At 39.8% G+C, this 24,982-nt stretch overlaps 1 long non-coding RNA gene across 1 annotated transcript in view; it reads left to right on the top strand.

The window, feature by feature from the left end:
- Positions 1–1,089: 1,089 nt before the first annotated feature.
- Positions 1,090–24,982, top strand: part of LOC106003525 — a 49,864-nt gene continuing 25,971 nt past the window's right edge. The window contains exon 1 of the long non-coding RNA XR_001176067.2: positions 1,090–1,216. This is a non-coding gene — a long non-coding RNA (uncharacterized LOC106003525). The remainder of the gene's footprint in view (positions 1,217–24,982) is intronic.

The following is a 24,982-nucleotide window of genomic DNA, read 5'->3' as shown; positions in this document are numbered from 1 at the left end:
CGATCATGAATGAATTTCTGACACTGTAAGGAGAAAGTCCCAGAGGTCCTTTACCCAATGGCAGGCCTATATGCTAATGAGAGTTAAAAGGCAGTTGTCAAAGGATTGGCTCCATCAGTGATGACTGGAAATGATGCTATCTGATCCCTTGAGAGGATCAGATTTTAATTTTTTTTTATATTTTAGTTTTATTTTTTATTTTAATTCAAAGTGAATTTTACAAATTCTATAATTTTTTAAATTTAGTTTTATTGATGATGTTTTGCAAGTAATGAGTTCTGACCTCAATCTACAAAGCTGTTGGTGAGAAGTGCCCTCAACCAATAGTGAGTGTATAAGATATTGCTGACCCAAAATCTGGCTTTCTCAGGTCCTGAGACAGGCTGCTTTGAGCTACCTAAATGCTGGTCTTCTTTCTCTAGCATAGTTCTGTAAGTAATCCAGACCCTAGGATGGTGCCCTTGAGCCACACTGACACTGGAGCCAGCATATTAAAATCAAGGCCCTTTGTATTCCTTTGTGTATCCATACAAGCTAGAGTCCGTTGTCATCTTGTTCCATTTCCCACTTCCTTCCTTTTCATGTGTTTTGGTAGCTGTGGGTTCTGAGGAGAGGACTATTTAGATTATGGTGAGAAAATAAGAGACTTCCCTAGGGTAGTCGTTAAAGCTATAATGATAATGAGAGCTTAGGACACATACAGTTTAATTTACTCAACAACCTGAGGAGGTAGGAGTATCTAAAATTTACAGATGAGGAAACAGAGGCTGAGAGAAACTAAACAATTAAGGTCACACAGGTGGTAAGTGGCAAAGCTGGTACCCGAGCCCACATCTTGGCCCTTATGTAAGTTCTTGGCCCTTATGCTTCAGGGTGACTTCTTGAGGAGAGCCAGGAGATCTGGGTCCTGATGGTTGCCTGTTCTTGCACAGGTCTGGTCCTGTGCCCAGATCCCAACTTTCCTAGGTGTAAAGTGAAACCTGGATGTGATCTCCAAGGTCCACTTAGATGATCGAGTCTATGATTAAGGTACTTATTTACTTTTATTTTTTAAGATTTTATTTATTTGACAGAAAGAATGAGCACAAGCAGAGGGAGCCGCAGAGGGAGCTGCAGAGGGAGCCGCAGAAGGACTCGATCCAAGAACCCTGGGATCATGACCTGAACCGAAGGCAGTTGCCCAACCAACGGAACCACTGAGGGGTCCCTGATTGAGGTATTTACAGACACTTCCTTTGTGATAGCATGCTAATTTTCTGACCAGAGGGAAGGCATTCCTGCCTTCTGTGTGGGCAGTGGAATGGGTTCTAGTCTAGTAGGAGAGAGAAGTACAAGAATAAGATTATGAGGCTGCTGTCCTGAAGCAGGCAGAGGTGATGCTCGAAATAATTAATAACTTGTTGGATAATTTAAAATATTAAAAAAAGCTAAGTTTTAAAATTCCTTTTAGTTGATGTACTATATATTTCTAAAAACTGCTTGGTAAATGATATAAATTGTAGTTCATATCATTGGTTAAATTACTCTACTTTCCAAATTACTTGTTGAGTTTTTTCCAGCTTTATTGAGATATAATAGGCAAAACTCTGTAAGTTTAAGATGTACAAGGTGTTGATTTGATACCCTACATATTATGAACTGATTATGTTCTAGCATTGACTAACCCTTCAATTGCATTACATAATTACCAAGAAACAACTATAGAGAACAAACTGATTGTTACTAGAGGGAGGGGACTGGGGGGATGGGTGAAATAGGTGATGGGGATTAAGGAGGGCACTCGTGATGAGCACTGGGTGTTGTATGTATGTGATGAATCCCTAAATTCTACAACTGAAACTAATATTACACTGTATAACTGGAATTTAAATAAAAACTTGGAAGAAAAAAATCACCATTTCTTGTTTTGTAATAACATTTAAGACTACTCTTTTATAACTTTCAAGTGTATAAACACAGTATTACCATTATCACTATGCTGTATATTTTTCCTCCTATAATTGGAAGTTTTTACTCTTTTACCAATATCTCCTTTTTCTTCCAACCCCCAGCTCCTCCTAACCACCATTCTAGCCTCCTTTCTATGAGTTCAGCTTTTGTTTTTGTTTTTGTTTTTTTTTTTTTTTTTTTTTTTAGATTCTACACGTAAGTGATATCACAGAACTTGACTTTTTCTTTCTGTCTGACTTAGTTTACCTAGCATTATGCCCTTAATGTCAATCCATTCATTTGTTGACTGACACTTAGGTTGTTTCCATATGTCAGCTATTGTGAATAATACTGCAATGAATATGGAAGTGCAAATGACTCTTCAGGATCCTGCTTTCATTTCTTTTGGATATATGCCCAGAAATGAGTTGATGGATCATCTGGTAGTCCTGTTTTTAATTTTTTTTTTGAGGAAACTCCATACTATTTTCCATAGTGACTGCACCAATTAACATTCCCACCATTGTGTGTATATCAATGTATAGGAGTGCCCCTCTCTCCACATCTTCACCAATATTTCTTTTTGATGATATTCATTCTAATAGGTATAAGGTGATCTCATTATCTTTTGATTTGCATTTCCCTAATGACTGATGTTGAACACCTTTTTATATATACCTGTTGACCATTTGTGTGTCCTTGGGAAAAATGTCTTTTCGGTTCCTCTACACATTTTTTAAATTGGGTTGTTCATCTTTTGCTATTGAGTTATAGTTCCTTATATATCTTAGGTATTAACCTTTCATCAGATATTTGGTTTGCCAATATTTTCTCCCATTCAGTGCCTTTTCATTTTGTTGATGTTTCCTTTAGCTGTGCAGAAGATTTTTAATTTGATGTAGTTTTGCTTTTTTTTTTTTTTTTGCCATTGTCTTTGTTTTTGGTGCTAAATGCAAAAAATCACCACGAATATTGCTGTCAAGAAGCTTATCCCCTATAGTTTCCTTCTAGGGGTTTTATGGTTTCAGGTTTTAGGTTTAAGTCTTTAATCCATTTTGAGTTGGTTTTTGTGTATGTTGTAAGATAAGGGTCCAATTTCATTCTTCTGCATGTGGCTATCATTTTCTCAGCACCGTTTATTGAAGAAACTATCCTTTCCCTGTTGTACATACTTGACTTCTTTGTGATAAATTAATTGACTATATATATATATATATATCATATATATCAAATAAGTATATTTATTTCAGGGCTCTTGGTTCTATTCTATTGCATGTGTGTGTGTGTGTGTGTGTGTGTGTGGTTTTGATTACTATAGCTTTGTAATATAGTTGAAAATGAGGGAGTAGATGTCTCTAGCTTTGTTCTTCTTTCTCAAAATTGCTTTGGGGATTTGGGATCATTAGTGGTTCCATAATAACCTTAGGATTTTTTCCCATTTCTATGAAAAATGCCATTGGAATTTTGATAGGGATTAAATTGAATCTATAGATTGCTTTGGGTAGTATGGACATTTTAACAACATTCTTCCAATCCATGAGCACAGAGTATCTTTCCATTTATTTGCACATTCAATTTCTTTCATCAATGTCCTAGTTCTCAGTGTACAGATCTTTCACTTTAAGTACTTTTCACTTTAAGTACTTTATTCCTTTTGGTGCTATTGCAAGATTGTTTTTGTAATTTTTCTCTGGTAGTTCATTATTAATGTGTAGAAATGCAATTGATTTCTGTGTATTTTGTATCTTGCAACTTGATCAAATTCACATATTCTAACAGTTTTTTAATGAAGTCTTTAGTTCTCTACTTATAATATCATGTCTTCTGCAAATAGAGAAAATTTTACTTCTTCCTTTCTGATTTAGATGCTTTTTATTTCTTGCCTAATTGCTCTGTCCTAGGACTTTTCAGTACTGTTTTGAATAGTAGCAGTGAGAATGGGCATCCTTGTCTTATTCCTGATGGAGTATGCTGTTAGCTGTAGACTTTTCCTATAGGAATTTTTTAACGTTGAAGTATATTCCCTTTATGCCTAGTTTTTTGAGAGTTTTTTTTTTCATGAAAGCATCTTAAATTTTGTCAAATGCCTTTTGTGTATTTGAGATGACCATAAGATTTTTTATCCTTGATTTTTGTTAATAGAGTGTAACATATTGATTTGTGGATGTTGAAGTATCCTTGGATCCCTGGAATAAATCACACTTGATTATGGTGTATGATCCTTTTAATGTACTGTCAAATTCAGTTTGCTAATATTTTGTTGAGGGTTCTTGCATGTCTGTTCATCAGGTTATGAGCCTGTAATTTTTTCTTGTAGTGTCATTATCTGGCTTTCATGTCAGAGAAATGCTGGCCTTGTGAATATGAGTTTGGTAGTGTTCTTTCCTTTTCTAAATTTTAAATTTCTGTTGTGCACTTTCAATGAAGCTTCTGTTGGCTCAATATCTGTCTGAACCATGATTTGACATGAGTATTCCATCAAAGACTTTCACAAAATGGACAGTAGTTAAGTTCCCACAGTTCTATACCTTGCTGTAGTAGGTAGATGGTGAGGAACATTGTCAGTGAGTCAGGGGATAGGTACGTTCCTAGATGCCAACAGTTTCCATATGGCCTTGACCCTTGAAGGTAGAGACAGAGGCACTGGTTGACTATACTGTCTGCTTTGATGTCCTCACCAGTGCTGGTTCTCTGCAGGGTAGTGAGTGGAGCTATACAGCATTGCTCTCACCCCCACTCCCTGTTACATAGTTGCAAGGGGCTACCCACATCAATTATGGCACTGTTATTAGGCCTCACTGCTTGCTTCTGTAACCACAGCTGGGCAAGGTTATTAGGTGGTTTGTAATCTTAGTAAGTAGGGAATTTCTCTCTGACCACCCTGGATGTGTTTTGGTATTTTAACAATTGACATGATGTGATAGATTGAAATATCCTCACAACTTTACTCTTTCTGCCATGTAATCCTGAAGTGCTTTGGGTGGAAGGAGTATATTTCCTCGTTCTATTGATGTTGGGCTTGGCCATGTGGCTTGTTCTGGTCAATGGGATGTGGGCATAATTAATAGTTTGCAGGTCTTTCTGAGATGCACATGGTACAGATTGCCGTTGTTCCTTTATCCTGAACTCAGAGTGAGACCAATGGATTAGATGGAAACTGTCCTGAAGCCAGAGCCAAGTGTAGCTGTCCTAACACCTGAAACAACCTGCTGGCCTGTGAACAATAAATAATTGCTATTACAAGTTGAGTTTTTGCAGGAGTATTGCAGTAACAGCTGTCTGTACATAGGGCCAACATGCTGTGTGCTAGTATAAGTTAGCATTAAGAGTAAATGAAGGGTGCCTGGGTGGCTCAGTGGGTTAAGCCTCTGCCTTAGGCTCAGGTCATGGTCTCAGGGTCCTAAGATTGAGCCCTGAATCGGCTCTCTGCTCAGTAGGGAGCCTGCTTCCCCCTCTCTCTCTTCCTGCCTCTCTGCCTACTTGTGATCTCCCTCTCTGTCAAATAAATAAAATCTCTTACAAAAAACTAAATGAAAAATTTGTTGTAAGAGTTGTTACATTAACTGCTTGAGAAAGCACAAAGGAGGAGGTAGAAAGGGAAGAGGCAAGAGCTAAGAATTATAGGCAGTGATGTTCAAAGGCTACAAAGCAGGCAGCGAGGAGGCCTGCCTGTTTGAAGGAAAAAAATAAAGCACCAGGATTCAGGGGGAGGCCTCCAGGCTTTTTGACATGGACTTTCTTCTTAGATTCCATTTGGGGCTCACAAATCCCCTCTTGCGAACACTCTCTCATGTCTTCAATGGGATATCCACTAGACTAGCCCTGAAGAACAATTTGGCAAAATACATCAAAGCTTTAAATGTGCATATTATCTACCTTTGACTCTGCTATTCTTCCTCAAGTCTATATCCTAAGGGAATAACTGGGCAGGTGAGAAAGATGGAACAAGAATACTTTTTTCCTTAATTTCTAATATTAAGAAACTGGTATCCAACAATGAAGAACTACTTAATGCATACCTTGTAAGATACCATACAGCTTTGAAAATGTAAAAGGATACTTACTGACAGAGAAGTTTGTGATAGAGTACATGGGATTAATGACCATATACTTATATCCCATGTGTATATAGGTACAGTCTTAATTGTGTTTATGGGATTTTGGCTATAAAATACTGCATGCATACACTCATGTTATTGGAGGCAACTCCATTCATTAGGATCTCTTGGGGAGTCCACTTAGCTAAAAATAAATGCTTTCATTGGGGGTGGGGTATGAATCCTGAGACACAAAAACAAAAATAAAATCCTAACAATATGGGGTGCCTTTGGCTCAGGTCGTGATCCCAGGGTCCTGGGATTGAGCTCCCCATTAGGCTTCTTGTTCAGTGGGGAGCCTGCTTCTACCTCTACTTGCTGTTCCCCCTGCTTGTTCTCTCTCTCTCTCTCTCTGACAAATAAAATCTTAAAAAAAATCCTAATAATTTTGTTGCTACTTTGTTCCCAATAATAAAGGAATATTGTGGAGGAAGGCAAGATTCAACAAGGCTGGACATTAGGTATAATAGGAAGGGTCGAGAAACTCTGCATTCTTCCTTGGCCTCCCTCTTACCTTTCTTCTTGATTTCCTCCTTGCCTGACCAAGGTACAGCCCAGGAAGGACTTTGAAAGGACGGAGAGATCTAATGAGGGAAATTAGAAGTGTCTTCTGTGGAGTGTGTGATGTAATCTCCCTCCATTTTACCTTTGAGTTCTAGAGTCTCCTCTACATTGTTCTCTTGTTTTATACTAGTGGCTGGTTTTGGGAGAGGTCGAAGTGGAGGTTAAGGGAACAGCTCCCAGAGTGTGGAAGAATATACTCAAAGCACTGACCATGATTATTATGGGCAATAGGAATTTTTTCCCTTTGTTTCTTTGTTGTCTAGGTAAAAAATATTAATTTGTATTAAATCATCATCTTGTTGCTTGGGTAAACTCAAAAGAATTAATGTGCCTCTTTGGGTTCTTCTCTTGAGACAGCAGTTCTCTAGGGCATTTCTTCCCCCGAGGGCAGGGGCAGGTGGTTGGCTTCAGCACTGGTCCTCCCCATCAGTGGCCATAAGTATGGGTGCTTTCCAACCATCATTATGGCAGAGTTTGTTCATGATGCTCTGATAAAACTGGGATCTGGGGATTTGAATGCATACCAACTTCAGTTTATTTATTAAGAGAAAATTTGGAGAAAAAGCCAAGACCAAATGCATTAACTTTTTACAAACTCTGTTTCATTTATTTCTCACAACAGTCTTGAGCAGTTGGGAAAAAAATGAGGTTCAGAGATGTTAATGACTTGTAGAAAGTCATACCGTAGATCTAATTTATCCAAAACCAATCTGATACTAAAGAGTTTTTGTTTGTTTTTTTTTTTGCTCTTGCTTTTATCTTTTTAATTCCAAGGGGCCATCTGGCTGAGGTTATTTAACCTATGGGGTAAAACAATGTTTTACTTAAAATCTCTCTCAGCCACTAACTTTTTTTTTTTTTTTTAAAGCAAGAATATGAGGAAAGAGATACCTGCACCTCGAGGGAATGAAGTTAGCAATTAGGGGGAAGAAAATCCTTGGCTGTGTTGGGATGTTCCTCAGACACTGGCATTGGTTGCCAAATATTTAATCAGACTGAGTTTTTACCTAAAGGTGAACTTAAAGATAAACTGCCTGAGGGATGATAGTATAGACAGGATCATTTCTGTAGCCCCTTGAAAGCTGTGTTTGGCAAAGAATGGTCTGAGACCACACATCAAAATTGTCAAGGGTGCCTCTGTAGGGGATTTGCATTCTTCACAAGTTGCCTTTATCAGTTATGGTCCAGTCAGGGAAACTGCAATGGAGGAGAGATTGAGGCTGAGGAGTAAATGAACAGGATTCAGAAGGATCAGGGGAGATCCGTTGAGGAGGAAGCAGCTAGTCTGGAGACCATGCAGGCAGTGCTGGGACCTTGGAGGTTGGGTACCTTGCTGCTACTGTTACTGCTGGACTTGCTGAAGAGATACTGCCTATGCTTGTGCTGGAACCAGGGTGACTTCTCCTTTCTGGCTGCCGGTGCTCTGTAATGGCTCAACCTAACCAAAAGCCCCTGTAAGAAAACCTGGGACATTCGGCATGCAGGCTTCCAGGCCTGATAATATAGAAGAGGGGATGGAAGAGAGGGTGTGGAGCTTTAAGCAGTAAGCCAACAATCATCACTCTTTTGTGGAATTCTCACTGCATTACACTTTTGAGACCTGCTGCTGGAATACGCTGTGATTCTAGAAGAGTAGTGAAATGTGAATCCGTTCCTAAGAGGAACACTGGCTGCAGCAACTGGGGATTGGTCAAGAATTCCCAGGGAATTACTCTTGCTAATTTTTGCCATGTAACCTGGCTAAAGATAGGCATGTGGACAGCATGACAAGTTTGAATAGGCAAGACAGTCAGATTTCAGTCCCATTCATTACTATGTCAGATTATCTGCATGGAGAAGCCATAGAAACCATAGACCTAAAAACCTTGATTTTTGCCATCTGATCTGTTGCTTGTGTGATGGTCTTAACCATCAGCACAGGGAGTATTTGCCTGCAGGTGTACGTGAGTGGGGTATAGAGAGGCAGGCAATCAGAACAACAACAACAAAAAGTGAGGATATTAATCAAATGGAGATGATTAGGCAGAAAGTCTGTCTGTTAAAGGTCGATAAAAAGACAACTCTGGATTCATTAATGAGGAGAAGGAATTTACAGACCCTATTGACACAGAAATCCAGGAGTTTCCACGTAAGAGTCAGATAATGACTGACTACTGCAGCTGTGGGGACACCTAAATGATGGGACAGGGGGTGGGAAGGCAGAAGGCAAGGTGACAAATAGTACAAAGATGACTCTGTTACTGGGGAGTTTATAAAAATTCTACACTGAACACCCCAGGAGACTAATTATGGATCCTGAAGGCATTTAAATATGTAATGGGCTGATCTGACACAAATATATTTTAAATATGCATTACTTTCTTGTAAAAAAAAAAAAAACCCTTCTTAACAGTGGTATTTATACTGGGGCTTAATCAATTAGTATGTGAAATTGGCCTGCAAATGTGAAAAAATATAGCTATATAAACTTAGCTCCTCAAGCAAGATGCTTCAGAAATGATCTACTCCTTCTCCCCTCCTTGTGCATATGATGACACAGGTCCAGAAAGGTGGAGTATCTGGTCTGAAGTCACACAGCTGATTAAAGATAAAATCAGTACTAGAAGTCAGCCTGCATGATTTCCAGTTGGATAGGTCTCTGTCCATTTACCAGAATTTGTACCTTGTATTTTGACAGAGATCAGGCTTGTATCTAAATGAAACTTAAAGACCATGTTTTCTAGATTCAGCAGACTTACCAATGCGTACTTATTCAAAATGTATCTGCTCAAAGCCCAGGCTTGAACTTGAGAGGCAGAATTTTGGGGTGGGAGAACAAAGCCTTAGGAGCATATATACCAAAACTTAAAGTGAACCGCCCCATTTTCCTTGTCCAGTTCTGCCTAAGGATGTGGTTTTAGGTATTGGTTGGCAGAAGAGAAAATTCTTTGCAGATATCTACAAACTTCTCGTTTGGTTAAGGCTTTTTACCTGAAGCCCTTCTTTTTTTTTTTTTTTTTTTTAAGATTTTTATTTATTCATTTGACAGAGAGAGATCACAAGTGGGCAGAGAGGCAGGCAGAGAGAGAGGAGGAAGCTGGCTCCCTGCTGAGCAGAGAGCCCGATGCGGGACTCGATCCCAGGACCCTGAGATCATGACCTGAGCCGAAGGCAGCGGCTTAACCCACTGAGCCACACAGGCGCCCGACCTGAAGCCCTTCTTGACTGAGGGACTTCCTGAGTGGTTCACATGTGGGACAACCTCATTAGAAATTTCCATGGATCCATTCTTTGTACTGGGAGTAACAATACTGAAGGTGCAACATTAGTCATCAGGTTGGTTCCTCCAATATCTGCAGTCCAGGAAACTGTACAATGATACCCAGTTCAGGATACCTCAAGTATTGATCCTCAGGTACCAGTCTGTGGGTGTTTACCTAAAGGTGAGCGTAAGTTAAATTTACTAATTATAATTGGGAGGGGAGCTGGGTCTTAGGATAAGTTTCTCTTGTGTATTGCAGTGTCTGTAGCTCCTGAAGTAGAACCTAGAATATGTTAGGTGCTCAGTAAATATTTGTTGATTTAACGAATGAAAGGGAGCTCTTCATTGGGTGCCAACTATGAAATAGCTGTACTTAACATTTCTTGAGTTCCTAAGTGTCTTCTTTGTGGCAGTGTGGTTGGATTCTGCATGTAGTTGGGATTCATCCAGTAAAGCTCCATGGGGCCTAATGTATGATGATAAATCATAACCCTCCTAGGTGTTCAGAATCAATTTCACACCTCATCCGTTATCATGAGCAGAATGTGAGAAAGTCCCCTCATTGTGGTAATACATCAGCTCACACAAATAAAAAAATGCCTCAAGATCAGAAAAGGGAACACTGTTATAGTCCATGGTGCTTAATCAGGTACCCAGACATTGATGGATTTCAGGGGATATTTGAATCATGGCATCCAGAATGTCTCAAGCAGAACCCATAGTTGATGGACAGTGTGGAAGCACTTTTAAAAAATCATTATTATCTGTTACTCAGAACCTAATCTCTTCCTAGAAATACTAAGTAGAAAAATGAAAAAAAGCTGAGGATAGAGTATTAAGTAGAGGGTAGGCTGGACTGCCAGAATCCCTCACTGTGTCCATGACTGACACAACTAACTGATCAGCAGATATTCTCCTGCTGAACCTGACCCAATCTCCTTATTTCTTAATCCAAGGCTCTAAAAAGCCACTGCAAGTTGGTGAGACTTGGCATGCTGAACTGAAACTCACTGATCTAGAGTTTGACTATTATTTTTCTAGAAAGCTAATACTAGTAGGTAATAAGACGAAGGGAAAAGAAAATGAAGTACCTTAGGTTGAGAAAGCATCCTGAATTAGGTAGTGGGTCTATTTTCTCACTTCTGGGCAGGATAATATTCACAGCTATGGGTTGAAGATGCTTTCCTCATGGTGGTGTTTCACCAACTGAGATTTTTGGGCCCTATGCATCAGAATCACTTCAGTGATAATGTAGGTACTTGTGCTTCACTCAAGACTTCCTGGATCAGAACCTCTGTGTTTGAAGCCAAGGGCACCACACTGGGACAAATTTCCTTGGTGTCTTATTCATGCTCAAGTTGGTGAACCAATGCCCTTTGGAGAACTGCATTCTAGTCTCTGTTCTACCCAGTCACTTGCTGTGTGTATTTGGGCACATGTGTTACCAGAGCCTCAGTTTCCTTACTGAAGAAGAATAACACTTGTGCCATCTACTTCATAGGGCTAATTAAAGATAAAACCTGAGGATGCTTTGGAAAGGTACTATAAAGATGGAGCATGTTGTTGTCCATCTGTTAAACTTGGTGGAGAGTTGGGGAATTTGGGTAGCTTTTTGAACATTTAGTCTAACTTTATCGGGAGTCCATGGTCTACTAAAATTCAGAATGACAAAAGAGGGAAACCATTCTTCTGAAGAGACCAGAGAAGTAGTTATCAACCATGTTTACAAATCCGAATCATCAGGAGAAATTTTAAAGCTACTTAAGCCAGGTCCCCAGCCCAGAGAGAATTTAAGAGAATCCAGAAGTGGGGCTTGGGTCTTGGCAACTCTTGTGGGAACCGTTCTGGGTTCCAGCCTTCCAGAAGAATAGCTGACCTGTTTGTGTCTCAAGCCTCTTGGCATTCCAGTATTCTTCCAACACTTTTCTTTTTATCTAATTTACTTAGGCTCATATCTGTTGCTTGTATCCAGAAAACCTTAACCAACATCTCATTAGCCAGTTAACTCCCCAAATAGGGACTGTGGATGTCTTATTTACTTCTGGATCTTGAGCGACTAGCAGTTTCTAACACACAGTGGAGATGAGAAATTGGCTTAAATGAAGTGAGAGCTACCCAAGTGGTGTTCTTAACTGGGTAGATTAAACTCTAGGTTTCTTCAAAGCAAAGATACAATGCACATAAAGCTCCCAGCATTTATATATGGACATTCAGGGAATGACTGTTGTGGTGTTTTCTGAATACTGAGGAGATAGAGGTGGGTTAGACTTAAATGAATTTGCAGGAAATAAAATTTTAAAAGTAAAGAATGAAAGTAAATTATTATTGGAAAATAAAAGAAAATGTTCATTCATTTATGTGTTGTCTGTGAGCTTTTTTTGGGTGCTATGATGGCAGAGTTAAGTAGTTAAGCAACTGCTATGATGGCAGAGTTAAGCAACTGTATGGCCTGTAAAAGCTAAAATACGTATCATCTGGTTCTTTATGGAAAAAGTTTGCTGTCCCGTGGTCTAATGGTATAGATTCAAGAGATGCATGTGTGCCCTTCTGGATCAACCTCCACCCCTTCCACCCTGCTCTGTACTGCAGGAGGCTGGCTGGTATCCTTACTGTGGGTTCTGAGATCCACATCTTTCCTGCATTACTGGTGGTCCTCTGGTCCCACCCAACACCAAGTGACTCAGAAAACTTGGGGATAGGGCCTGAGCATATTTGTTTCAATAGTCCTCTGATGATCCTGACCGAAAAGTGTAAGAACCACTAGTTTATAGCAATGAGTTCCCTTGCCCTTCAGCATCTGGCAGATTTCTGTCAGTGTAGGGCAGCAGCAAGAGATGGGAGGGAGGAAAGAGAGCAAGGTGAGGTTGTTATTTTATGTTTCCCACTCTATGGGCTTATTTATTAAACTGAAACATCTCTGCTCTTATAAGACCATCTTCTCTGTTCATTATGTAAAAATATTCCCTTCTCTTATCCCTTTCAGGCCTAGAAATTGTTACAGAAGCCATAAGGCTTTTGAGGGTGCTGGAGCCAGAAAAGATATGGGGAGATACCTGACTTCTCACTCTGCTTTGTCCCCATGCTGAGAATTGGTCTTGTTACCGCTAAGTTAAAGAACCTGGGTAGACTGATACTTTTAAGTAAGTCTCATAATTCCTGCTTCCTCAACAATATTTATTTTTATTTTTACAATTTTTTAATTATTTATTAACATGTAATGTATTATTAGCCCCAGGGGTACAGGTCTGTGAATTGCCAGGTTTACACACTTCACAGCATTCACCATAGCACATACCTTCCCCAGTGTCCATAACCCAACCACCCTCTCCCTCCTCACTGCTCCTCCTGGAAACACTGTTCGTTTTGTGAGATTAAGAGTCTTTTATGGTTTGTCTCCCTCCCCATCCCATCTTGTTTCATTTTTTCCTTCCCTATTCCCCAAACTCCCCAACTTTGCCTCTCTACTTCCTCATATCAGAGAGATCATATGATAATTTTCTTTCTCTGATTGATTCATTTTGCTCAACATAATACCCTCTCATTCCATCCATGTCATCGCAAATTGCAAGATTTCATTTCTTTTGATGGCTGCATAGTATTCCATTGTATATATATATACACACACCAAATCTTCTTTATCCATTCATCTCTTGATGGACATCTATGTTCTTTTCATAATTAGGCTATTGTGGACATTGTTGCTATAAACATTCAGGTGCCTGTGCCCCTTCGGATCACTACATTTGTATCTTTAGGGTAAATACCCAGTAGTGCAATTGTTGAGTTGTAGGGTAGCTCTATTTTCAACTTTTTGAGGAATCTTCATGCCATTTTCCAGAGTGGCATGTGCTCCAGCTTGCATTCCCACCAACAGTGTAGGAGGGTTCCCCTTTCTCCGCCAGCTTCTGTTGTTTCCTAACTTGTTATTTTTAGCCATTCGTACTGGTGTGAGGTGGTATCTCATTGAGGTTTTGATTTATATTTCCCTGATGCCAAATGATATGGAGCACTTTTTCATGTGTCTGTTGGCCATGTGGATGTCTTCTTTGCAGAAGTGTCTGTTCATGTCTTCTGCTCATTTCTTGATTGGATTATTTGTTCTTTGGGTATTGAGTTTGATAAGTTCTTTATAGATTTGGATACTAGCCCTTTATCTGATATGTCATTTGCAAATATCTTCTCCCATTCTTGTCAGTTGTCTTTTGGTTTTTTTGACTATTTCCTTTGCTGTGCAAAAGCTTTTGATCTTGATGAAGTTCAATAGTTCATTAATGCCCTTGCTTCCCTCGCCTTTGGCAATGTTCTGAGGAAGAAGTTGCTGTGGCTGAGGTCAAAGAGGTTGCTGCCTGTGTTCTCCTCAAGGATTTTGATGGATTCCTGTTTCACATTGAAGTCTTTCACGCATTTGGAGTCTATTTTTGTGTGTGGTGTAAGGAAACAGTCCAGTTTCATTTTTCTGCATGTGGCTGTCCACTTTTCCCAAAACCATTTGTTGAAGACTCTTTTTTCCATTGGACATTCTTTCCTGATTTGTCAAAGATTAGTTGACCATAGAGTTGAGGGTCTGTTTCTGGACTCTCCATTCTGTTCCATTGATCTTTGTGTCTGTTTTTGTGCCAGTACCATACTGTCTTGATGATGATAGCATTGTAATAAAGCTTGAAGTCTGGAAGTGTGATGCCACCAACTTTGGCTTTCTTTTTCAACATTCCTCTGGCTATTCTAGATCTTTTCTGGTTCCATATAAATTTTAGAATTATTTGTTCCGTTTCTTTGAAAAAAAAAAAAGATGGTATTTTGATAGGGATTGCATTAAATGTGTAGATTGCTTTAGGTAGCATAGACATTTTCACAATATTTGTTCTTTAAATCCATGAGCATGGAACCGTTTTCCATTTCTTTGTGTCTTCCTCAATTTCTTTCATGAGTACTTTATAGTTTTCTGAGTACAGATTCCTTGCCTCTTTGGTCAGGTTTATTCCTAGCTATCTTATGGTTTTGGGTGCAGTTGTAAATGGAATTGATTCCTTAATTTCTCTTTCTTCTGTCTTGTTGTTGGTGTGAAGAAATGCAATGGACTGCTTTGCTTTGATTTTATATCCTGACACTTCACTGAATTCCTGTAGAAGTTCTAGCAGATTTGGAGTGGAGTCTTTTGGGTTTTCCATATAAAGTATCATATCATCTGCAAAGAGTGATAGTTTGACTTCTTCTTTGCTGATTTGGATGCTTTTAATTTCTTTTTGTTGTCTGATTGCTGAGGCTAGGACTTCTAGTACTATGTTGAACAGCAGTGGTGATAATGGACATCCCTGCAGTATTCCTGACATAAGCAGAAAAGCTTAGTTTTTCTCCATTGAGAATTATATTTGCTTTGGGTTTTTCATAGATGGCTTTGATGATATTAAGGAATGTACTCTCTATCCCTACATTTTGAAGAGTTTTTCTTTGTTTTTTAATTATTTTTTATTTCTAAATTTTATTTATTTATTTGACAGACAGAGATCACAGGTAGGCAGAGAGGCAGGCAGAGGGAGAGAGGGAAGCAGGCTCCCCGCCAAGCAGAGAGCCCGATGCGGGGCTCGATCCTGGGGTCATGACCTGAGCTGAAGGCAGAGGCTTTAACCCACTGAGCCACCCAGGTGCTCCTACACTGCAAAGAGTTTTGATCAAGGAAGGATGCTGTACTTTGTCAAATGCTTTTTCAGCATCTATTGAAAGCATCATATGGTTCTTGTTATTTCTTTTATTAGTGTATCATATTGATTGACTTGTGGATGTTGAACGAACCTTGTAGCCCAGGAATAAATCCCACTTGGTCCTGTTGAATAATCTTTTTAATGTACTGTTGGATCCTACTGGCTAGTATTTTGGTGAGAATTTTCGCATCTGTGTTCATCAAGGATGTTGGTCTGTAATTCTCTTTTTTAATGGGGTCTTTTTCTGGTTTTGGGATCAAGGTGATGCTGGCCTCATAAAATGAGTTTGGAAGTTTTCCTTCCATTTCTATTTTTTGGAACAGTTTTAGGACAATAGGTATTAATTCTTCTTTAAATGTTTGGTAGAATTTCCCTGGGAAGCCATCTGGCCTGGCCTCTTGTTTTTTGGGAGATTTTTGATGACTGCTTCAATCTCATTACTGTTTATGGGTCTGTTCAGGTTTTCTATTTCTTCCTGGTTCAGTTTTGGTAGTTTATATGTCTCTAAGAATGCATCCATTTTTTCCAGATAGACAAATTTGCTGGTATATAGGTGCTCAAAATATGTTCTTATAATTGTTTGTATTTCTTTGGTGTTGGTTGTGATCTCTCCTCTTCCATTCATGATTTTATTAATTTGGGTCCTTTCTCTTTTCTTTTTCAAAAGCCTGGCCAGGGGTCTATCAATCTTATTAATTTTTTCAAAGAACCAGCTCTTTGTTTCGTTGATTTGTTCTACTGTGATTTTGGTTTCTATTTCATTGAATTCTGCTCTGATCTTTCTTAATTCTCTTTTTCTGCTGAGTTTAGAATTTCTTTTCTGTTCTTTTACCAGCTCCTTTAGGTGTAGGGTTAGGCCGTATACTTGAGACCTTTCTTGTTTCTTGAGAAAGGCTTGCATTGCTATGTACTTCCCTCTCAGGACCGCTTTTGCTGTGTCCCACAGATTTTGAACAGTTGTTTTTTCATTTTCACTTGTTTCTATGAATTTTTTTTAATTCTTCTTTAATTATTTGGTTTACCCATTCATTCTTTAGTAGGATGCTCTTTAGCCTCCATGTATTTGAGTTCTTTCCAACTTTCCTCCTGTGATTGAGTTCTAGCTTCAGAGCATTGTGGTCTGAAAATATGCAGGGAATGATCCCAATCTTTTGGTACCAGTTGAGATGTGATTTGTGACCCAGGATATGATCTGTTCTGGAGTATGTTCCATGTTCAGTAGAGAAGAATGTGTATTCTGTTGCTTTGGGATGGAATGTTCTGAATATATCTGTGATGTCCATCTGGTCCAGTGTGTCATTTAAGGCCTTTATTTCCTTGTTGATCTTTTGCTTGGATGATCTGTCCATTTCAGTAAGGGGGGTGTTAAAGTCCTCTACTATTATTGTATTATTGTTGATGTGTTTCTTTGATTTTTTTTTATTAATTGGTTTATATAATTGGCTGGTCCCATGTAAGAGGCATAGATATTTAAAATTGTTAGATCTTCTTGTTGGACAGACCCTTTAAGTATGATATAGTGTCCTTCCTCATCTCTTATTATAGTCTTTGGCTTAAAATCTAATTTATCAGATATAAGAATTGCCACCCAGGTTTCTTTTGATGTCCATTAGCATGGTATATCTCCCCCGCCCCCAATTTAAATCTGGATGTGTCTTTGGGTCTAAAATGAGTTTCTTGTAGATAGCATATTGATGGGTCTTGTTTTTTTTTTTTTTTTAAAGATTTTATTTATTTATTTGATAGAGAGAAATCACAAGTAGATGGAGAGGCAGACAGAGAGAGAGAGGGGAAGCAGACTCCCTGCTGAGCAGAGAACCCGATGCGGGACTCGACCCCAGGACCCTGAGATCATGACCTGAGCTGAAGGCAGCGGCTTAACCCACTGAGCCACCCAGGTGCCCCAGGCCTTGTTTTTTTTTAATCCATTCTGAAAACCTGTGTCATTTGATTAGGGCATTTGGCCCATTTATATTCAGGGTAACTATTGAAAGATAGGAATTTAGTGCCATTGTATAGCCTGTATGGTGACTGTTACTGCATATTTTCTCTGTTCCTTTCTGGTCTGTTACTTTTAGGGTCCCTCTTTGCTTAGAGGACCCCTTTCAATATTTCCTGTAAGGTTGGTTTGGTGTTTGCAAATTCGTTTAATTTTTGTTTGTCCTGGAAGATTTTATCTCTCCTATTTTCAATGGCAGCATAGCTGGATATAGTATTCTTGGCTGAATATTTTTTTCAATTAGTGCTCTGAATATATCATGCCAGTTTTTTCTGGTGTGCCTGGTCTCTGTGGATAAGTCTGCTTCCAATCTAATATTTCTATGTATATTACAGACTTCTCATCCCAAGCTGCTTTCAGGATTTTCTCTTTGTCACTAAGACTTGTTAGTTTTACTATTAGATGATGGGGCATGGACCTGTTTTTATTGATTTTTGAGGGGGATTTTCTGTGCCTCCTGGATTTTGGTGTATTTGCCATATTTTGCCATATTAGGGAAATTCTCTACTATAATTTGCTTCAATATACCTTCTGCCCCTCTCCTTCTTCTTCTTCTGGATCTGCATATTTATACTAATATTGTTTCATTTTATGGTATCACTTATCTCTTGAATTCTCCCTTTGTGGTATAGTAGTTGTTTGTCTCTCTTTTGCTCAGGTTCATTTTTCTCCATCATTTGATCTTCTATATCACTAATTCTCTCTTCTGCCTCATTTATCCTAGTAGTAAGAGCCTCCATTTTTTATTGGACCTCATGAATAGCTTTTTTTTTACTTCAACTTGATTAGATTTTAGTTCTTTTATTTCTCCAGAAAGGGTTTCTCTAATATCTTCCATGCCTTTTTTGAGCCCAGGTATCACCTTGATAATCATCATTCTGAACTGTAGTTCTGACATATTACCAATGTCTGTACTGATTAGGGCCCTAACCATCAGTACCACCTCTTGTTATTATTATTATTATTATTTTTTTGTGGTGAGTTTTTCTGCCTTGTCATTTTATCCAGAAAAGAATATATGAATGAGAGAATATAATATTTGTTATTATATAAGTGTGACAAAGATGCCAGAAAGATATGTGCTAACCAAATCAGAAGAGACCCTAAACTGGGTCAGAAGAAAGGGGGAGAAATTAATTAAAAAATATATATTAGACTGGTGAATAGAAGAGAGCCACCCACTTGATTTTGGGTGTATTCTGATCTCTCAGAAGAAACTACCTCCCCAAATTTTAAAGAAAGAAAAAAAAATATAGGTAAAGACGATGAAGGGATGGAATATGACTGTAAACATGAAAATTAAAATTCTGCAAGAATTGATAAAATAAGTTGGTTGGGAAAAGAAAAAAAAAAGAATGTGGTCAGGTTGGAGAGTAGAACAAAGCCATGTGCTAGATTTAGGGTATATTTTGATCTATTAGAAAAAATTGTATCCCAAAATTTTAAAGAAAAAAACCCCTATATGTATACAAAAAGTAGGGTTAAATACAATGAAGGGATAAAATATGACTATAACAATGAAGATTTAAAAAAAAAATTAAGATAAAATATTTAAAAAACATTAAAAGAGGAAAGAGGAAAAGTTAAAAGAAATAGAATAAGGAAAAAAAAATTAACTTTGCAGGGCACCTGGGTGACTAAGTAGTAAAGCCTCTGCCTTCAGCTCAAGTCATGATCCTGGGGTCCTGGGATTGGGCCCCTCATTGGGCTCTCTCTCTGCTCGGGAGGGAGTCTGCTTCCCTTCCTCTCTCTCTGCCTGCCTCTCTGCCTACTTGTGATCTCTGTCTGCCAAATAAATAAATAAAATCTTTTTTTAAAAAATTTAACTTTGCAAGACTAAAGGATCATGGATCTGAGAGCCCACTCCTTGGCTCTGTCTCTGTGGTTGGCTTCCCTGCTCCGATACCTGGATGCTCTGCCACACTCAGACACCCCTGGTCTTTCTGTGATACTGCGGGACCTGAGACCACACTGTCCTCACAAGGGCTCCACCCCTGCTTAGCCTCTGGAGTGACGTCACTCAGTGGAGCAGACTTCTAAAAGTTCTGATTTTGTGCTCAACTGCTCTACTGCTTGCCGGGAGCTGGCCCCTCCACCCACAGTCTATCTTCCCGTTGCTTCAGATTAATCTCTCTGCATGTCCTACCTTCCTGAAAGTGGTCTATTTTCTGTTCCTAGAATTGATTCTCTTCTTCTATCTCCTGTTGAGTTTGTAGGTGTTTGGAATGGTTTGATAACCATCTAGCTGAACTCCTGGGACCTGATGTCATTTCAGTCTGCTACTCCTCTGCCATCTTGTTTCTATAGGACTGATCCTCTTAATTAAAATGTTCACCACAGTTGACTTTTGCCTATCTCTTTGTTCTCCGGAAATGATTATGAAGGGTAATGGCCACCACTGATCCTTTTTTAACTCTCATTTTAAACATAAGGGGCTGAGTTCCTTAGAGGGAAAGAATTTGCATAAGGTCATGCAGTGGTTTAGTCTAGGATTTGAATTAAGGCCTCCTTACACTGTAGCAGTTGCTCTAGATCCACAAATAATGAGATTTGAAGGGTGATTGTGGAGAGTCTAAAGTTAGTGGTCAAACAGTGGCTGCCTCTCATTAGCTGGACCACACCCTTTATTGGAAGCCTCACAACCTCCTACTCCATCTGTAGTCTTATATGAAAAATTACAATTAATAATCCTTCCTGAAATGGTCTTATTCCTGCACCAGTATTTGTGTCCTGCTGGCTTGTTAATTTTAGTTTGTGAGACCGAGTTTAGTTTCAGAAACCTAGTGATGACTGCTACCATGCTGGGCTCCTTTGCTGTTCGGTAGTGCTAATAAACCATTATCTGCCATCCTAACAGTCGCTGCTTCCTGAACCAAAATGCAAGGGCAAAGATTACTTTGGTCTGAATTGGATTTGAAAAGGCTGAAAGAACAGGCTTTGAGTGTGCAGTGGCAATGCCAGTTGAATATTAATTATAGCGGCACTGCTGGTCTGCAGAAAGTACAATGGTTCAGCAATGAGTGTTAGAGAAGGGTGATCAAATGCAGACAAGATGCTTCTGCATGTGAAATCTGGGAGTGTGGCGTCAAACAGAGTCCAGGGAGCCTCGGGTGATTTTCTGCAGCTTTCCTGGTGTTCAGAGAGGTCTTTCTGGCCTTCTAATTTGCTCTTTTTATTTACTTCTCAGAATCACAAGGATGACTTGGCCAGGAGCTATCTTAGGGGCAGGTTTTAATTAGTGGCTTGGGGATTCAGAAAGTGGCAGTGAGGTAGATGGGGTTTCCATAACCCCTCTGTCCCACTGATTATTTCCCACATTTTAGGAATGAACTATGTCTACAGTGATCCAGACACATAATTACAACTAGACTCTATGTGGTAGGCATCTACACACGAAGACACAGAGCATTAATAGTATGGGGTGAGTGTGGGTGGGGATAGTGGTTTGCTTATGGATGTACCAAGTCATAGGCAAGTAATAATTTCTATATATCTCAACCCCTGGAAAACTTTTAAATTATGCATATTGAATAATTTCCTACAGATCTAACTGCCTGATAGATTGTGTGACTAATTGTTTCTTTCCACTTAAAATGGGAGCCTCCTAGTAGGCTGTATGTTTGGTGCAATTATGTTGCCCAGACCAAGGCTGAGGCCATTTTAGCCCCCCCGAGGAGTGTGCTAATTGTCCTGAAGTATGTTGCCTAGTGTGTGCCTCATTGCTGTAGTGGTTTTAATGGAACTTCTAATTAAAAATAAGAAGAGAGGCAGGGATGGGTGCATCTCTCCCACATCAGGGGTTCAGACAGAGCCCCTTTGAGCATGGCAATGTAAGCCTTCCCAAGGTGGGAGCCAGCTGGGGCAGAAAATTAATGTGCTTCTGGTATGGTTTGTCTACTAGGCACAGCACAGGCTTTTAGAGCTGTAATTAGAGCTAAGCCAATGTCTCATGTCTTTCAGGATGCCAATCCTTCTCCCAGGCTTTATGTGTGTTTGGAGGGTATTCCCATGGAAAACTGGGAGGAAAGGAGGCTGGGGATCTTAAATGGCTAGAGGTATAAACTAAGACCCTGAGAGAGTCTGGGAGACAGAACTGTGGAAAATTACAGGATGTGCTGTTTAGCAACAAGGCCAGCCTGGTCTTTGGTAATTACAGCAGGCTGGGAATCTGGTCTGGGTTTGGAATAGCTTTTCTCGCTCTTATTAATGCATTATTGATGCACATCATTATTAAAAATAATGCATTATTTGGAGGGGTGCCTTGTGGCTCAGTTGGTTAACCATCTGATTCTTGATCTCAGCTTAGGTCTTGATCCTGGGGTCCTGAGTTCAAGCCCCACGTTAGGCGCCATGCTGGGTATAGAGGCTACTTAAAAAAAAGTGCATCTTGTATAAGCTACCCAACTTTTCTGAGTCTCAGTTTGCTTACCTGTAAAATGGAAATAAAAAATGCCAATTGAAATTTTGATGGTATTTTGGTGTCATCATAGACCTAGAATACAAGAATGCCTGCAGCCCACATGGACAATCACTTAATCTCCCCTTGGTGGTCCTTCACTTTCCCAGTGGTCTACTTCCTTCTCCCTGTACTAGTACTACCAGAAACATTAGCAGAATGGAAACAAAAATCATTTATTTATAAATGTGAGCCCAGTGGCCCAAAGTCGAAGATGGATAAGGGAGCAGAAGAGAGGTTGGTTTTCCCTGTGAAGCAACACTTAGCCTAATTGTAGTGTTTGACCTCATGGAAAGAGGAAATGGAAGAGAGACAGGAGAGCCCAGAATGTTTCTGAAGCTGTTTTAAGATGAGGCCCTCAAGAACTACTGAGTTTTCTGGAACATTGACCATTGGATCATCCTTTGGTCTTTGCCTTTGGGGAAGAGAAGAAGTGGGAGGCTGAGGCAGAGATATTCTGGTATGGGGAGAGGCAGAGGAAATGTCTTTCCCTACCTCTGCCTCCTGAATTTGTAGTCAGGAGTAGATGAAAGAACATTCTTATAAGCTGGTCCACTATTATCATTAGCCAAGGCTTAATTCTAGCCCTGGGGTGAGTCATTTAGGACTTGTCACTTCAGGCTCTGTCATTCTAGCAAGTATGATTAAGGGGGGGGGGAAGACCTGAGTAACGAGAAGTATCTGTATTGAATACTGTAAGATATGTGCCGAGAGCTTTGGGAGTTCAGTGACTAGGGATAGCTTTATGGAAGAAGTGGTCTCTAGAGGGCTGAATTTGAGATTCAGGCTTTGAGCAGGCATTCTAGGTAGAGGAGTTGGCTCAACCAAAGGCACAGAAGTTGGAAAAGTATACAGTGTGTTTATAATGGTAAGCAATTAGGTTCCCTTGAACAGGTGCTCTGAGCCTGGCAAGGCAGGTCAGGCTAAAGTGATGGGGGCCCAGTGTATGCTGGACTCAGGAGTTGGGGCATAAGTAGAACACACAGTTTTTGCTTACTTCCTTTGGGATTTATCTTAACATCTTTCATATTTCTTCTTTACCACCTGCTTACTTTTTCTGGTCTCCATCCCCAACATGTATTTGTGATTTTCTGATGCTTAGCCAGTCAGCAGGTCTTCAATTGACTTGCTAGTGGCTCTAATTATCCTGTACGAGAGCTGATTATTCTGGTTTCCAACTCATCTACTTGAAAAAAGATTTCTTACTGGTAGGTTGAGTGAAAACTTCAAGGGCACTTAAGAGTAAACTGAGTATGTGTTCTTTACAGGTGAGAGTGATGAATTCAGAAAAATCTGGGGCTTTAGAAGTCTCCATGCAAACCCCCTAATTTTAAAGATGGAAAATGATAAGGGAAGAAAAGTCTTATAATAAGAAATTTATAGATTTGGGAACCCAGATATCCCAACCCTAAATCTAGTCAGGGCTCTTTTCATTGTACTATAGAAGTGTTAATATTTTGGGCCCTGAAGTTGGGCATCTTGGAACTGAATCTCCTCTTTCAGCCACATATTTGTCTGTTGACTTGGGAAAGTTATCAGACATTAGTTGGCTTCCTTGTTTCATTTTATAGAGGAGCAGAATGGAAAAAAAAAGTATTGGCATTTACAGGGAACAAAAAAAAAATGAGGTGTATTCCCTGTTTGTCCTATTGTTCCAAGAGCCACCTGATGTGTAGGCCATCACTTCCAGGGATGAAACAAGGGCTTTCTAAAGAAAGGGTCTTCTGACAAAAGGTGTCTATGCTCCCTTGCCCCTGCCACCATTCTGGTCTGCCACTCTGCCTGAACTCCCATGCCTGCTTATTCTTAATGATGAAGTACCCCGACAATGCTGTTAAACTATGTTACCAAGCTCCCTCATTTGGTCATGATATTCATTAAGAGCATGCCCTAAAGATATCCTCTGATTATCCTGAGCCAACTGATTAATGGGGCCAGGAGAGTGATATGAGGTCCTACTGGGAGAGGCACCAATGGGACCATTTGGTAAAAGGGTACTCCATAAATTTCATTTTCAACCTGGAACAGACCTTCTAAATTACTATTCTCCAGCCACCTGGGATGAGCTTACGGGGTAGCTGAGGATAGCAGAGGTGATTTTCAGTCTCTGGCAAGTTCATGTCCCCTCTTTGGGCCTTCTATTCCTTCTCTGGTTCCTTGCTTTTTAAAAAGAGGAGTGCTTGGCTGGAAGCACAGCAAATGTTAAGCTTCCCTGGGGTCTTGTATCCCCTTCCTGAAAGACCACTTTCATTGCCTAACATACTGGTCTGTTATAAATGGGGAAAGCAAATAGATGCTTCTTTTCAAACAGTTCTTTTTTGTAAAAAGGGGCAAAAGATTATAAATCTTTCTCTCTCTTTCCCAATGCCCCCAGAAAATCTGGGTAGTTTTGAAGACAAGATTAGAGGCTTAGAGGCAGCAGTTGAGGGGTTTCAGGACTCACTTTTGACCCTGCAGATGGGAGAAGAGAATTCTGAGAGGTGACTTACTGGTATAACCCTACCCTTCAACCCTAGGCTGCCCTTTTGCAAACAGGGTGATATGAGGAGTTCTGGAAGGATTCTGTGGTCAAATCTACTCTGACTCACCTGCCATATGGCCTGATATTTTCAAATTTTACTCCTTTGGATTAACATTCTGAGATTTAAATGTCCAAGCAGCCCTGGAAAGGACTGCCAGTTAATCTCTGGTTGATAAGGTGGTCGAAGAGCCCTCACTAATTGTTTAGAGAACCCCAGTTCCAGTCTCAGCTCTAAATATAAATTAGCTGGTAACTTGGGGCTCATCCACTTACCTGTTTTTTGGGTTTTGTCATCTACATCTGCAGGGATATCTTTCACCTCATCTTGTGGGATAAAGGTTAGCTGGGGTAAGAAAAGCTCATGACATTGATGGGGGAAAAACATTTTTCCTAAAAAATTGGTCAGCCAGCCTCCCTTTGCTGAACTGGCACTGGGGACAGTCCCTGAGGGTACTGTTGCCTTCCAGGTGGTATTG

This window comes from Mustela putorius, unplaced genomic scaffold (assembly GCF_011764305.1).
Source record: "Mustela putorius furo isolate JIRA1106 unplaced genomic scaffold, ASM1176430v1.1 tig00000145_pilon_pilon_pilon, whole genome shotgun sequence".
Classification (NCBI taxonomy): domain Eukaryota; kingdom Metazoa; phylum Chordata; class Mammalia; order Carnivora; family Mustelidae; genus Mustela; species Mustela putorius.
This window is presented reverse-complemented; position numbering and strand designations above follow the sequence as displayed.